Raw genomic sequence first — 16,200 nt, forward strand, 5'->3', positions numbered from 1 at the left:
TCCCTCACTCCCTTCTTCCCGTCTTCCCTTCCTTCCTTTCTTCTTTTCTACAGTATACTTTCTCTGGGATGGCCTGGAGATTTGACAGAGATGTGTCCCATTTCTTTACAGTGGCTGCAGAGGGGACATGGAGGTGCCTACTGAAGAGGCCATTAGTCTACCCCCCTCCCCCCAGCCCTGCGGGTTTATGGGCTTACTAAGAAAATCCATGAGAATATATAGGACCAGAGTTCACCCAAAAGTCCAGGGCAGCAGATATGAATTTCTGGTTTATTTTGATTTGTTCGAAATTTGTTTCTCCGTTTCATTGATTCAGATGGAGGCTTTTCCAAGAGCTACAATTAATTTTTCACAAAGGATGCATTCCAAACTTAATTCCACAGCAGCTCTTCTATCTTATCTAGTCTTGTTCACATCGACCTTTTGAAGTTACTTTTGAGAAGAATGTGTGATTTGATTTTTTAAAAATTTTTTAATGTTTATTCACTATTTTTGAGAGAGACAGAGCATGAGGAGGGCAGAGACAGAAAGAGAGGGAGACACGGAATCTGAAGCAGGCTCCAGGCTCTGAGCTGTCAGCACAGAGACCGACATGGGGCTGGAACTCACAAACCGCAAGGTCATGTCCTGAGCCAAAGTCAGGGGCTTAACCTACTGAGCCTCCCAGGCACCCTGTGATTTGACTTTTTAAGCAATTTATTTCATCTAGTTTTGTGTAAACTGAGGCTGGGACACTATGTTGCTGGAGGAGCCCTTTATCATGTGAGATGGAGAAACCTACAGGATTGAATGTCTTCATGGCAACCAGAAAAGGCTTTCTTCCGTTTCCTCCCAGTATTTTTTTGTAATTTATTTTTTTTAATGTTTATTTATTTATTTTGAAAGAGAGAGAGACACAGACAGACAGACAGAGGAGGAGCAGAGAGGGAGAGAGAGAGAATCCCAAGCAGGCTCTACCCTGTCTGCACAGAGCCCTACTCAGGGCTTGATCTCACGAGCTGTGAGATCATGACCTGAGCTGAAATCAAGAGTGGGATGCAGGTGCCCCCTTCCCAGTAGTTTTTTGTAAGCTTGTATTGAAATAAAGTACAAGTAAAGGTTGCTTTTACCCCCTTATAGCTATTTCCATTTCCAACCAAACGTTTAGTCCAGGAAGACAGGAAGTCAATTCTGCACTTCATTTTCTAGTACACAGCCAGGCATCTTTCTTTATTTCTCCATTCTTTATTACAGACAGGGAATGATGGTATTTTACAGCATTCACATTTAGCTAAGGACACATGGGCAACTATGGAAGAAAAATAATGCCCCAAGGCCAGTGGTCTTCAAAATGTTCCAGGAAACTCCAAGATTCCATAACAATGTGTCAGATGTAGAAATCTTCAATTCCAAATAAAAAGCTTTTGGGAAACCACCTGGCAATATCTATTAAAATTAAGAATATAAACTAGTATAGCACTATATGTCAACTACACTTCAATAAAAAAAGAAGTTGCAGAAAGAAAGAAAAAAGGACACCAAATATTACCCAAATTCAAAGAAATAAAGGCAGTAAAATTTCAAAAATAAATAAATAAATAAATAAATAAATCAAAATAATGAAATCAAAATCAAAATACACGTAGTGCTTGACCTAGTTCCTAAACATCGGAGGGATCTTTCCTTTAGAAATAAGTGCCACAGTATATTAAGATATACATCTATGTCTATCTATCCCTCTATCTCTCTGTCTAATCTGTCTCTACATACACACACACACACACACACACACACACACACGTGCTTATTTGAGCCCCGCTTATAGAATCAAGATGTTAGAAACAATCTGAGTGGCCAGCACCCTGAAATAATGGCACATCCTTGCAGGACATCCCTGGCCAATGATTAGGTGACATTCTTATTAAATAAATGGCACAGCTGTTAAAAGACTCCAATCATCACCCACAATCCCAGATGAAAAGGCCTTTTATCAAGCATTTGAATTGTTTTTATGTATACTGGTAAAATTTTGCTTTGGTGTATTCCACATAAATGAATTATGTGTCAGATGGAATTAGAAAAAATATGTCAGAGAGTGACCCCTCAAAGAGAAAGAAATGCAGCTGGGGTGGGGCCATGGGCATCTCATCTACATTTGTACTGTCTTGTTTCTTAAGGTGGATGGTTATTACAAGAGGAATCATTATGTTATTTTTTATATTCTTTTGTATGTCTGAAACATTTCAAAAACGTTTAAGGAGTACTGAGCTGTTTCAAAACCAGAGGCTGGTCGGTCATTACATAGTATCATAGTCACAATGGCAAATACTGGGTGAGGGGGGATCCAGAACCGTATCTCCTCCGAATATCACAGTTACCTCTCCCGCTAGGCTTTCCTGCTGCCCCTATACAAAAGTACTCCATAGTATCATGACATTCCAGAGAAAGGAAACATTTACTTCTAAACACATGACCGTATGTCTGTCATTGTAGTACGGGAGTTAGCTATCGTGTGAGTTGATCAAAGGTGGATTTAGTTACGGTTATTGTGCGACATAGGTCACCTTCCTACTTGCTCACGTAAACATCATCACGGTGTATCACTATAGAAACTACAATGAACATCCTTTCATGGAAAGGCTTGCTGTCACTACTGGCCGGCCTGTTAGATGTGCTGTCCCCACAGTTCTACCGGTGGGGGTAGTGGGGGTAGTTCTACCGGTGGGGGTAGTCAAGTGGACTTGACTCACCGGCTTCGGAGGTAGAAAAGATGTCAGATTTGTCTGTATAATCCTGTCCCTTTGCTGGGATATTAAGGGAGTAGATGCAGAGAGTATGGATGCCCCCACTTGAGTCCCAACTTTCTGTGTCTTTTCAGCCTATCACACCTCACACACACCACATATCGGAAGGCCACGCCCAGCTCACTTGAATGAAGTCATCATCCTTAAATGTCAACTTGCTGAATTATATTTATTTCCCCTAACTTTCTTCTGTAGTGGGACACAAAATGCAAGTGGATATTGCTTTTCTCTTGTAAATATCCGAGGAGCTGTACTGGAGAAATACAGTAAATATCTATTTCTAGTCAGAGGAAGTTACCTCAGAGGTAGCAAACCAAGGCCATTGGCCACCAGAACGAGCCATCTATGGCATTATAGAACATCTAGAATGTGTTGCCCCTCTTTTCTTAAAGACTCAGAATACTACTCAGAAAGTTGCTCCAAACAGTTTATTGCAATGGTCAAATCGTCTCAGTGTTGCTATTATACCTGCTACGTTATTTTAATCTTTATTTATACACAACAATTTAATTTTAATTAACACAGATGTGTTGTGTTGTAAAATTCTCTAACTTCTTATAGGAGGCGGAGAAGGAAATGATAGTGCTAATGTGCATGAAAGCCATCAGCAGGAGGCAGGTTGATATATGTCAAGATATATGAAATGACAAGGAAACGTTTGTTTTACCTTTATTTTCCTACCTGAAAATCTAAGAGAAGTATAAGCCTGCTCACTCCCTAACTATGTCCCTAATCGTTTCTTCTTGAAAAAGCAACATTGATGTTCTCAATCAAGATATAAGATTGCCTTAGGAAGCAATTATTGGTTTCTTTAATGTCAGCTTTACTGAGATGTATATGCACTTATAGAGTATATATAAATATTAATATATTTATTAATTAACATTAACAGCAGCGCATTTATATATAAAAGATAGATGATAGATACCATAAAATTCACCTTTTTTTTAAATTTCATTTTTTATTTTTTAAATTTTACATCCAAATTAGTTAGCATATAGGGCAACAATGATTTCAGGAGTAGATTCTTTAGTGCCCCTTACCCATTTAGCCCATCCCCCCTCCCACAACCCCTCCAGTAACCCTCAGTTCATTCTCCATATTTATGAGTCTCTTCTGTTTTGTCCCCCTCCCTGTTTTTGTAGTATTTTTGTTTCCCTTCCCTCATGTTCATCTGCTTTGTCTCTTAAAGTCCTTGTATGAGTGAAGTCATATAATTTCTGTCTTTTTCTGACTAATTTCACTTAGTGTAATACCCTCCAGTTCCATCCACGTAGTTGCAAATGGCAAGATTTCATTCTTTTTGATTGCCGAGTAATACTCCATTGTGTGTGTGTGTGTGTGTGTGTGTGTGTGTGTATACATATATATGTGTGTGTGTGTGTGTGTGTGTGTGTGTGTGTATATACCATATCTTCTTTATCCATTCATCCATCAATGGACATTTGGGCTCTTTCCATACTTAGGCTATTGTTGATAGTGCTGCTATAAACATGGGGGTGCATGTATCCCTTCGAAACAGCACACCTGTATCCTGTGGATAAATGCCTAGGAGTGCAATTGCTGGGTCGTAGGGTAGTTCTATTTTTGGTTTTTTGAGGAAACTCCATACTGTTTTCCAGAGTGGCTGCACCAGCTTGCATTCCCCAAATTCACCATTTTTAAGTGTACAGTGGGGGGCACCTGGGTGACTCAGTTGGTTAGTGTCCAACTCTTGATATCAGCTCAGGTCATGATCTCATGGTTCGTGGGTTGAAGCCCTGTATTGGGCTCTGCGCTGTCAGTGTGGAGCTTGCTTGGGATCATCTCTCTCCCTCTCTTTCTCTGCCCCTCCCCTGCTCATGCACATGCTCTCTCTCTCTCTCTCAAAAACAAAAAATAAATAAGTGCAAGGGTGATATTATGTTCACAGAATTGTGCAACTATCACCAATATCTCACTGTGGAACATCTTTATGACCCAAAAAGAAACCCTGTACCCTTTAGTGGTCACTCCACTATCCACTAATCCACTTATTGTCTCTATAGATTCGCATGTTCTGGATATTTCATGTAAATGTAATCATATAACATGTGGCCTTTTGTATCTGGCTTATTTCACTTAGCATAACATTGTTAGGGTTCAATTATGTTATAGCACGTATCTGTACTTCATTTCTTTTCATAGCTGAAAAATATTCTATTGTATGGATTGCCACACTCCATTTATCCATTCCTTAGTTCAAGGATATTTGGATTGTTTCCACTTTTTGGCTACTGTGAACATTGCTGCTATGAAGAGTCATTTACAAGTTTTTGTGTGAACATGTTTCATTCAATTCTCTTGGAAATATACCAAGCCATAGAATTGCTAGGTCATAAGGTAATGCTACGTTTAACATTTTGAGAAACTTCCAAACTGTTTTCTAAAGTAGCTGCACCATTTTACAACCCCAGTAGCAATGTCTGAGGGTTCCAATTTCTCCACATCATCGTCAACACGTGTTACTACCTATCCTTTTATTTTAGTCATCCTCAAAAGTGTGAAGTTACATCTTTTTATAGTTTTGATTTGTGCTTCCCTAATGGCTGAGGATATTGAGCATCTTTTCATGAGCTGGTTGTATACACTCTTTCAAGAAATGTCTTTTCAAATTTTTGGCTTATTTTTAAATTCTATTGTCTTTTTTATTACTGGGTTTTATGAAACTATATATTATGCATTCAAGTACCTTATCAGATATATGACTTGCAAATATTTTCTCCCATCTTATGGATTGTATTTTCACTTTCTTGATGCTATTAATTGTAGCAGTACAAGTTTTTTATTTTGACTAAATCCATTTTATCATTTTTTTTCATCACTTGTCCTTTCTGAGTCATATATAAGAAACGTTTGCTTAATGTAAAGTAATGACTATCTATCCCTATTTTTTTCCTAAGAGTTTTAAAGTATTAGCTCTTACATTTGAGATAATTTTTATATGGTGTGAGGTAGGGGTCCATCAACATTCTTTTGCACATGGATATCTAATTTTCCCAGCACCACTTATTAAAAAGACTGTTCTTTCCCCCATTGAAGTGTCTTCCTATCCTTGCAGACAATCAATTGACCATAAATATGACGGTTTATTTCTAGATTCTCATTTTTATTCCATTGAACTATATATCTATTCCTATGCCAATATATCACTATTTTGATTGCTATGGTTTTGAAATGAGGAATTTTAAGTCTTCTAACTTTGTTTTGTTTTTTAGCCTTGTTTGAGCTATTCTGGATCCTTTTCCAGTTTTGTGTGATAAAGAATTTGGCTGGCCTTTATCCCCAGTTTTTGGGAGGTAATCTTTGAACCCTTGGAATTTCCTGAGTGAAAGGAGTGTCTTTGTTATTCATGTTGGGTCCCTTGGACCACACCCAATAGTTTATGCTAATGACATGAACCATAGTGGTCCCCTACATAGTTTATGCTAAGGAGATGATTCAAGATGGGGGCTGGTCATTCCAGAGAAAACCAACCATGTGATTATAGTGTTGCGGATTTGAGCCACATATCAGCTCAACTCTTAGAAGAGGAGGGGAGTTGGTGATTAAATTTAACTACATACATTACATAAGTAATGATTCAATCAATCGTGCCTACGTAAAGAAATCTCAGTAAAAACTCTGTGTATTGTTGCTTGATGAGCTTCTGTCGTTCTCCGAGTATGATCACATTTTGATGTTAGGATGGTGCTACATCCCTGAGGACAGTGGGCAGTTTTGCATTTGCAACCATCTCAGATTTTATTCAATCCTTTTGGCTGATTCTTATTTGCAATTTGTTGCTACAAGGAAACTGTAGTCCCAAGTACAACACTTTTCTGAGTTCTGTGAATCATTCTGCTGAATAATTAAACCTGAAGATGGTCATGAAAATGCCTGAATCTATAACCAGCTGGCCAGAAGTGAGGATGGTCTTGGGGATTCCTGGACATTTGGCTGGTGCCTGAAATGAGGACAGTTCTTTGGTGAACCGTGCCTTTAACCTTGATTTGGTTAGCTCCAGGTAATTTCCATACGAATGTTAGCAAGAGCTTGTCAATTTCTACAAAAAAAAAAAAAAAAGCTGGAATTTTGATAGGGATCACATTAAATCTACAGATCAGTTTAGGGGGACATTGCCATCTAAACAGTATTAAGTCTTTTGATCCATGAACAGGCAATGTCTTTGCATTTGTTTAGAGTTCATTCTTTCAATAATATTTTGTGATTTTCAGTGTACAATTTTTTCCTCTCCTTGGTTAACTTTATTCCTAGGTATTTTTTCTTTGTGATGTTATCATAAATGAAATTGTTTTCTTCATTTAATTTTTGATAGTTCATTGTTAGTGTATAGAATTGATTTTTGGATATTGATCTTGTATCCTGCAATCTTGTCAGAGTCACTTATTAGTTCTAACAGCTTTTTAGCAGATTCGTTAGGATTATATATATATATATAAGATTATGTCATCTCTGAATAGAGACAGTTTTTACCTCTTCCATTCCAGTCTGGATATATTTTTATTTCTATTTCTTTTTATTTCCTAGTAACTCTGGATAGAACTTCTAATACAACCCTGAGTGGAAGTGGCAAGAATAGAATCCTTGTTTTGTTCCTGATCTTAGGGAAAAGCACTGGCCATGGTTTTATTCACAGATGACCTTTATTAGCTTGCAAAAGTCCCTTCTCTCCCTAGATTGTCGAGCGTTTAAATTAGGAAAGGGTAACTATTGTTTTGTGGACAGCCAAGAAAAGATGAGTGACAAACCCTGTGAAACAACACATGTGAGATACTCTTCCATTCTGCTAGTTCCTGATTCTGCATTCAGTTGTGACTCTTGAGGACAGAACCCCTGCATCAGAGGCAGGAACCGAATGGGCTGCCCTCACCTTTGTACAAAGAACGTGAGGAGGTGTTTCCCTCCTTGACCTGCATCCGAATCATGTCATCAGGAAAGCATCCGGTTAAAGTGCTCCTGAGTTAAGACTTTATTAGCAGCAAAGGAACCCTGAATCAGGAGTAACTATTTTAGAGAAGGACCTTTCTAGTGCAAAGAAAACTCCTGCTTCTTAATGGAAAACAAATTGTCTCTTATGGGGATGTTTTTTTCAATTGTTCTTTCCCCAAATGGGAGATACTTCAACAACAACAACAATAACAACAAAGGGCAGGGGATTGAGAATGGAGGTTCCTTTACTCCCGGTGGAAGTTTGGTCAATGCTCCCTGCTATCCATGAATTCTCCGAAGCATAGCCTTTTGTAGTCCTCTGACCGCCAATATAGAAGGAGGGAATTTATTTATTTATTTTTAAAAAATTTTTTTAACGTTTATTTATTTTTGAGACAGAGAGAGACAGAGTATGAATGGGGGAGGGCCAGAGAGAGAGGGAGACACAGAATCCGAAGCAGGCTCCAGGCTCTGAGCGGTCAGCACAGAGCCCGACGCGGGGCTCGAACTCAAGAACTGCGAGATCATGACCTGAGCTGAAGTGGGACGCTTAACCGACTGAGCCACCCAGGCACCCCTAGAAGAAGGGAATTTAAACAGGAGATTCAGAAAGAGGAACTGTACCAGAGACAGCAATGACCAGAACATTCACTTTAAAAAGACAACTCTGGGGGCACCTGGATGGCTCAGTCGGGTAAGCCTCTGACTGGGTTCATGCAACAATCTCACCATTCGTGGGTTCGAGCCCTACATTGGGCTCTGTGCTGAGAGCTCAGAGCCTGGAGCCTGCTTTGGATTCTGTATCTCCCTCTGTAAATAATGTGCTCTCTCTATCTCTCTCTCTCTGTCTCTCAAAAATAAATAAACATTAAAAAATAAAATACAACAGTGGTTACCATGCAGTTGTTTGTGTCATCCTAGGTGCAGGATGAAAACCCCATTTGTGCATCCAGACTGATCAGGTGGAGGGGCCAGCTGGAGAGGCGGCATCAGGGCTCAGTGACACAGAGTGCTGAGATCAACTAATGATGTCTGGCCAGGCCAGGGGCCTGAGGAGGAGTGCTGGCCTGCCTCCATGGTTTCTCCTAGATAATTCGTAGTAAACCTCCCCGCAGAAAGCTGGTGGGACCGTCGCAGAGGAGACAACAGAAGGAAATTGAGGAGACATGCTTCCTGTTCCAGGGGCAGATCGATAGAGGGGCAAATGCCCTTTAAACCCTGCTGCGACCTAGAGAAGAAGCAAGGGGAAACGTAAGTATCAGAAAGAGCTGCGAATTGACTTTGATGTTTAGCTGGTCCACAGTTACAGATACTCCTGGATAAAATTCAAGAAAAATATATTTGTTTTTCAAGATCTGAGAGATTTATCGTGACAAGTGCCTTAATTCTGATACCCTGTCGTGCTGTGAATACCACTGCTGCATCCTTCTGAGCAGAGAGCAACAATGGTTCAAGACCTTGAAAAATATGGGGTTTGAGTGTCTTTCACACACATCTAGAACCATCTTTGGGACAGAAGGCCTACAAGTAAAGCCAAGTTCTTATTTTTTTCCTCTGACCACTCCATTTTGCCCTGGTTGTAAAAGATGTTAACGATTGGAAAGTTGAGGTCCAGACGGAAACCAAGCAGCACCTCCCAGCTGGTGCCAAGATGGGCCAGAACTCCCAGGAACACGCCATTAGCCATTGCGTGAGCAAGTGTCGGATGAGCCCTTAGACAGCACTTCCCAGCTGGTCTGCCACGGAGGGAGGTCAGGATGGGTGATGGGAAAAATAAAAATATCAGGCCCTTGCCATGGAACCCGTATGTGGAGGTTCTGTGAAGCGCATACTCTCCAAAGACAGCCAGACGGGAGTTCAAATCCCAGCCTGGTGCATGCAACGTACAAGGCCAGTGACAACGTTTTATTTCCCCTTACTATTTCCTCATCTGTAAAAAAGGGATCACGGTAGTACCTGGGTCACAGGATTAGTGGAGGAGTAAATGAAATGATGTAAATAATGTGCTGTGAGGTGTGTGTGTGTGTGTGTGTAACATTTTTGCATATATGTTATGGCAGCAGGGTTAGAAACACTCTAGTATCGATTACAGTTTATTTCTACAATATCAGGTTTTGCAATCTAAGTGTGAATTGAATGTACATCAGGGAGAAGACTAACTCCAGGCTGGAGAGAAGCGACACAGACTGAGGCGCCATGAGAGGGTGAAACAAAGCAGGAGAAACAGGGAAATGTGCTTTTTCTTCCTCGGCAGCTAGTGCCTGCCTCTGACTGAGGACTCACCTTGTGGCATCAGCTCCCATGCAGGCCTCCAGCCCGAGGAGTGCCCATTGCAGAAGTGAGTGGCCCTGAGTCCTCAGAACGTTGGATACGTTCCTGCTGATGCAAAAGACCATACATTCACGCACTTGCTTGGCTCCTAACTTCCTGGGCTCTACTCAGCATTCGTGGAAGAGTCATTTAATTGGCTTTGGTTGCAAAACTGAAAAGATAGAGCCTGGGGGCCCTGTCCCCAGTTTCAGGCTGGGCCAAAACTCCCAACCTTCAGCTAGAAGGAGCTCTCGACTTACAATTACACCAGGATGGATTACCTGAAAACGCAACCTTCAGGCAAACTGTGATTAACTTGACCAAAGACATCTGGGAGAGCCATCGATGGCCTGAAATTATGACCTTAGTATTCTGGCCCGAAACTAGACACGGCTGGCACGGCCTTCCTGCAAGACTCCAGCACAGGGGCCTTTGTTTGCTATTCCAACAGCCTTCTTTCCCCGCGCCCCCCGCCCCCCCTTGGAACAGTTCAGTTAAAAACACCTCCATAAAGGTCCGCAAAGAAACAAGGATAACTTCCCAGCTTAGCAGAAGTTGCTTTTTAGAAAATAAATTCCAGGGGCGCCTGGGTGGCGCAGTCGGTTAAGCGTCCGACTTCAGCCAGGTCACGATCTCGCGGTCCGTGGGTTCGAGCCCCGCGTCAGGCTATGGGCTGATGGCTCGGAGCCTGGAGCCTGTTTCCGATTCTGTGTCTCCCTCTCTCTCTGCCCCTCCCCCGTTCATGCTCTGTCTCTGTCTGTCCCAAAAATAAATAAAAAACGTTGAAAAAAAAATTTAAAAAAAAAATAATAAAAAAAAAAAAGAAAAGAAATTCCAGCTTTCCCGAGTCCTGGGAGCAAAGCAGTGAATGCTTCGATGACTCGCAACTGCTGAATAAGTAGGTTTATCAGAGCCTGGACTAAATATAAAACACGGTGCCTGAAAAACATCATACGCTCACAATTAGCTGGGCTCTCCCGCTGGATACTGTAACGGCACAACACGCTGTCAGGATTCATTTTCCGGTGCTGTCATCAGCAGTGAATAAAGGTTGAAGTAAAATGCGAAACAGACTTACAGGTGCTAACACAAGCAATTTATCAGTGTGAGGCAGGCTCCCTTTTGTTCTCCAAAAAGGCTTGGAAACTTCAGGAAACTTTGGTGCCTTCTTTTGTGCTGAGGAGTTGATGATCCAGCAGCAGCAACAGAAGTGGGACTTAAAAAGAAACTTTCTTCTTCTGGTTTGTTTGGGGTTTTTTTGAAGTTTATTTATTTGTTTGAGACAGAGACAGCGTGAGCTGGGGAAGGGCGGAGAGAGGGAGAGAGAGAGAAAAGCAAACTCCGTGCTGACAGCACAGCGCCCGATGCGGGGCTTGAACTCATGAAACCGTGAGATCAGGACCTGAACCGAAACCAAGAGTGGGACACTCAACCGGGCCATCCAGGTGCCCCAGACTTGAAAAGAAACTTAATTTTTTTTTTTCTTTTTAAAAACGGCTCCCTTATGCAAACGTGCCTTTCGAGAAACTATTTGAGGGTAAAACTAAAGTTACAGAGATCCCCTAAATGTTTTCCTTCTGTCCTTTCCTTTCTTTCTCTCGGCCATTATATTGCTCTTTAATGTGGGTCTCTTGGTCCTGAGGGGATCTGAAATGATTTTTGGAGGGAATGGGGGCAGAGATGTCTCTGCAAAACTCCATGGCAGTAAGGGCAGGAGGCCTACAGAGCGTATGCCCACATGCTCAGGGAATAGCCCTCACATGGTTGGAAGAACAATCAGCAAATGCATCTACTCCCTTTCTACTTGGGGGAACCTGGAGAGCACAGCAAATGGGGGAAGTAGCAGTATCTAGGGCTATAAAATCAAAACAACGTTTAAAAGAGGGCAGGGATAGTGAAGCAGGAGAAAAGACAAAATCATCTGTATCCCTGACCTTTTCCAAAGATGTGGTTGTGGAGTCTTTTCACATTTTAAAGGCTCAAACTCATCTCTCAGAAGAAAGGAAACATATTAGGAGACCGTATGGATCTCCCAAGAATAATGGCGAGTATTAAATGGCTTTGTAAATGCTGGAAATTTTACTGCGTGCCTTCAATGAATTGGAAATCTGGTCTTTGAATGGAAAAAGGCAAATGGACATGGTGGGTAACAAAGAGCCTCAATTCGTGGAGGGTGTTCTCACAGAGCAAAGGAAGAAGGGCAGAAGTTGTGAAGAGATCAGCCCAAAGCCCTTTGCAGTGTGCTCATCAATTCAGTATTTCCCTTAATTTTCCCTCTAATAATTTAATTCTTAACATACCTTTCCCAGTATTTAAATTTCCTTCCCAAAAACCAAGCGCTATTTTTAAACATGAAAATCTATTTTTGAAATAAAGATCTGTTTTTCTATGGGATTATGAAGATTTTTGTGTAAATAATTCAAATGAACACATTCGGTTTGAACCCTTAGAGGGGTCAATAACTTTCAAGAAATGACCCAGAGGAAAAGCACGGTTGAAATATAGAAACTGACAAGGGCGAACACATTCCCAGAGGGAATTGGTGTGGTATATACTTTAAAGAATCTTAACTTCGAATCACAGATTGTCAGTAAATTTTGGTGATTTTTGAAAAAAACATGTTCGAGCATCATTTCTCGGAAGTTTATTTTGGGGGCCACATGTTGGGATTCGCCTAGTCTTAGTCCTTCTGTAAAGGACCCAGGGATCTACACTGACTTCACTAACTTAGGCATGAGCCCCTCCCCCTTCCCAGTGCAAGACAGGAGGGGCAGGGCACTTCCTGAGCTGCGCTGGCAGGAATAAGGACAAGGACAGACCCCTTGATGTAAAAGGAAGACAGTTGTTTCTGCGATTGCTTACGGCTGTTCTCTCACTCTTTAAATGAAGTTTAAAAAAGGTTTTTAGGTTTTAAATCTTAGATGATTCCTAACTAAAAATTTGTGACACAATTTGGTGTTATAGTAAAAGAGGGGGTTTAGATTTTGTTTAAAATTTTTTTTAATGTTCATTTTTGAGAGAGAGAGAGACAGAGAATGTATGGGGGAGGGGCAGAGAGCAGGGGAGACACAGAATCTGAAGCAGGCTCCAGGCTCTGAGCTGCCAGCACAGAGCCCGACACAGAGCTCGAACCCACAAACTGTGAGATCATGACCTGAGCCAAAGTCAGATGCCCAACAGACTGAGGCACCCAGGTGCCCCTAGATTTAGTTTAAAGTCGTTTTCATTGGGCACATCACCATTGTCACTGCAATTTGCCCATCTACAACCTGGGGATCACACAGATTATTTCACAGAATTGAAAACATCCTCTGGGGGTACCGGGTGGCTCAGTCAGCTGAGCTTCTGACTCTTGATTTCTGTGACCCTTGATTTCTGCTCAGGTCATGATCTCATGGTCGTGGGATTGAGCCCCTTGTAGGGCTCTGTCCTGAGTGTGGATCCTGCCTAAGATTCTCTCTTTCCCTCTACCCCTCTTCCCCACTCACTCATTCTGTCTCTCTCTCGAAAAAAAAAAAAAAAAAGTCTTCTGAAGGCACCTCACAAATTGAAAGTGTCATCCAAACAGAAGTTGTCCTCTGGGCTATTTGCAAGGCGCAAGTAAAAAGGGCATGTCAGAGTTCAATTCCAGGAACAAGCAAAACTGAGGAAGTTGGATCAGAACTCCAGATTCTTCTTTGCAACAGACCTTGGGTAACTCCAGCTCTCCTAGAGGAAGAGGGTGGTCCCTACCAATATGGGCTCCCTCTTTGCTAATGTGGCCAAAACACAGATCCTCAGTGAACGTGCAGTTGGTTTGTTATTTCAGGTTCATGCGATTTTTTCTTCTCGCAGGAAGTCCATGGGTGACAAAGGTCTGGGCATCTTACTGTAGTTCCTTTACCTCATTCCACATTCTTGCTTTGGAGGTGGCAGGCCTCGCAGTCAATTGGCACGTGTGAGCCCATGCATGTGCGCACACACACAAAGGCCATACCCTTTGTTCAGTATTGAAATATTGACATAATGGTCGATGCAGAACAGTCACTTCCCTGAGCCCCACTGAGCGCTTCCCCTGACTCACAAACCTAGTGGCCCCAGACCCAAGTTGTGGCAAATAGGGCGACGATGTTATGCTCGGCATCCTTTTCTGATGATCAGTACCAGCTGGTTAAAATTTTTAATTTCAGCTGCGGGGCAGAGGACCTTAGTGTTTGACTGAAGGTCCTTACCCATTTCCAGTCCTACAGTCAGCTGTGTCTCCCCCTGTCCTTGGACCCTATTCCTTATTCCCCTCAAAGTGCTGTCCTCTCTCTATGGCCTCTGTTGCAGGTGTCCTCAGCCATTCTCTGTTTAGTTGGATTCCCCTGAAGAATTAGGATTGTGAGGCATTTTGCAGAGTAGCCACAGGTGGAGTATCCAAAGGCAACACAGTCCTGCAAAAACTGAAGACTGAACTTCTCAAGATTATAAACATTATATCACCCCAGATAGTGTATTCCCTTCCTAGCCTTCAGATGCATTCCAAAGCTCCCAATCGATTACTTTGGCTTAAGCAGGGATGGCCCTAAAGAAAAGGCACTTTTGAAATACAAAACCTGCTGTGGTTCCCTGGATGCTCACATAATGAAGGGGTTATATACTGACAAATGTCAAGTTCAAAACAAAATTTTAAGATGCATTTACCTAGACAGAGTTGATGTCTTACTATGTATAAAAGAATAATTATATTTTCGTCAGACATTCTGTAAATCAGTGAAATGTTCCTTCCTACTTCTCTTGAGTCTACCATGACTTAGATGTTGTGGGGGGGGGGGGGGGATGCCATGGGAAGTAGGAAGTGACCTAGTTTGCGGCCATGGGTAGCCTTACAGCAATGCCCCATCTCCCCTGTCTTCTAATTCTCTTCTAATAGGTTGGGGGATAAGGAAAGAGGGGAGATGATGTGTTTCCTTGTGGGTACGAAAGGTGGCTCCTGACTTGTGCTCTTTCCCATGGCACTAAAAGAGGGACGAGTCTTTTCCATGAGTAAAGACAGAACCTAAGGCTGGATTATAATGAGGACAAGGCAAAGTTGGGGAGCTTCTTACAGATTACACTTTTGTTGTTCCTATCGTATGACCCAATATCTGTTAAGATAGAAAATCATTTGTGTGATCATGGCTTCCTCAACTTACAACGAGGTTATGTCCCCATAACCCACTGTAAGTTGAAAATATCACATATGGTAAGTAGAAAATTCATTAAATTCACTTAATTCATTAAATTCATTTAATTCATTTAATAAACCTAACCCGCTGGGCTTAGTCCAGCCTACCTTAAATGTGTTCAGAGCACTTAACAGTAACCTCCCATGGGGCAAAATCATCTAACACAAAGCTTATTTGATAATAAAGCATTAAATATCTCATGTTATTATTGAATTCTGTTCTGAAACTGAAAAACAGGACAGCTCTATGGAGACAGAATGGTTGTGAGCATATCAGTTGTTAACTCTCATGACAACTGGCTGACTGGGCGCTGGGGCCGCCTCTGTCCAGCATCATAAGAGAGGATCGACCCACACTTCCCTAACCTAAAAAAGATCAAAACTCAAAACTCAAAGTACAGCTTCTACTGAATGCGTATTGTTTTTACGCCATCATAAGGTCAAAAAATCATAAGTGGAAATCTCATGAGTCAGGGGCCACCCATAGTTGGAACTACCATTAATAGATGTTAAATGTTCCTAGAAAGCTAAAGAGCCATTAAACTTGAACAAGATAGGGCCTAACTTATAATATTTAATCAAGCTTAATGCTGATGGAGTGGAGGAACCCCAAATGTTTTTTGTTTTTTGTGGGGTTTTTTTTTGCCACTTTGATGCTAGCAGAGATCTATAGGTATCACAGCTTAGTACATGTTGCTATTGAATTAAGTCACTAGAGTTTAATATAAGACAAAATCATTTTAAATTAGTGGGGACCATTGTGTTGTTTTAAGAAAATAATGTTGCCCATTCATTTGAATAAAACAGTTAAATACCTCACACTATATATATATATATATATTTAATGTTTATTCATTTTTGAGGCAGAGGGAGACAGAGCGTGAGCAGGGGAGCGGCAGAGAGAGAGAGAGGGAGACACAGAATCTGAAACAGGCTCCAAGCTCTGAGCTGTCAGCACAGAGCCTGACG

This window comes from Neofelis nebulosa, chromosome 12 (assembly GCF_028018385.1).
Source record: "Neofelis nebulosa isolate mNeoNeb1 chromosome 12, mNeoNeb1.pri, whole genome shotgun sequence".
In the NCBI taxonomy this organism is placed as follows: Eukaryota; Metazoa; Chordata; class Mammalia; order Carnivora; family Felidae; genus Neofelis; species Neofelis nebulosa.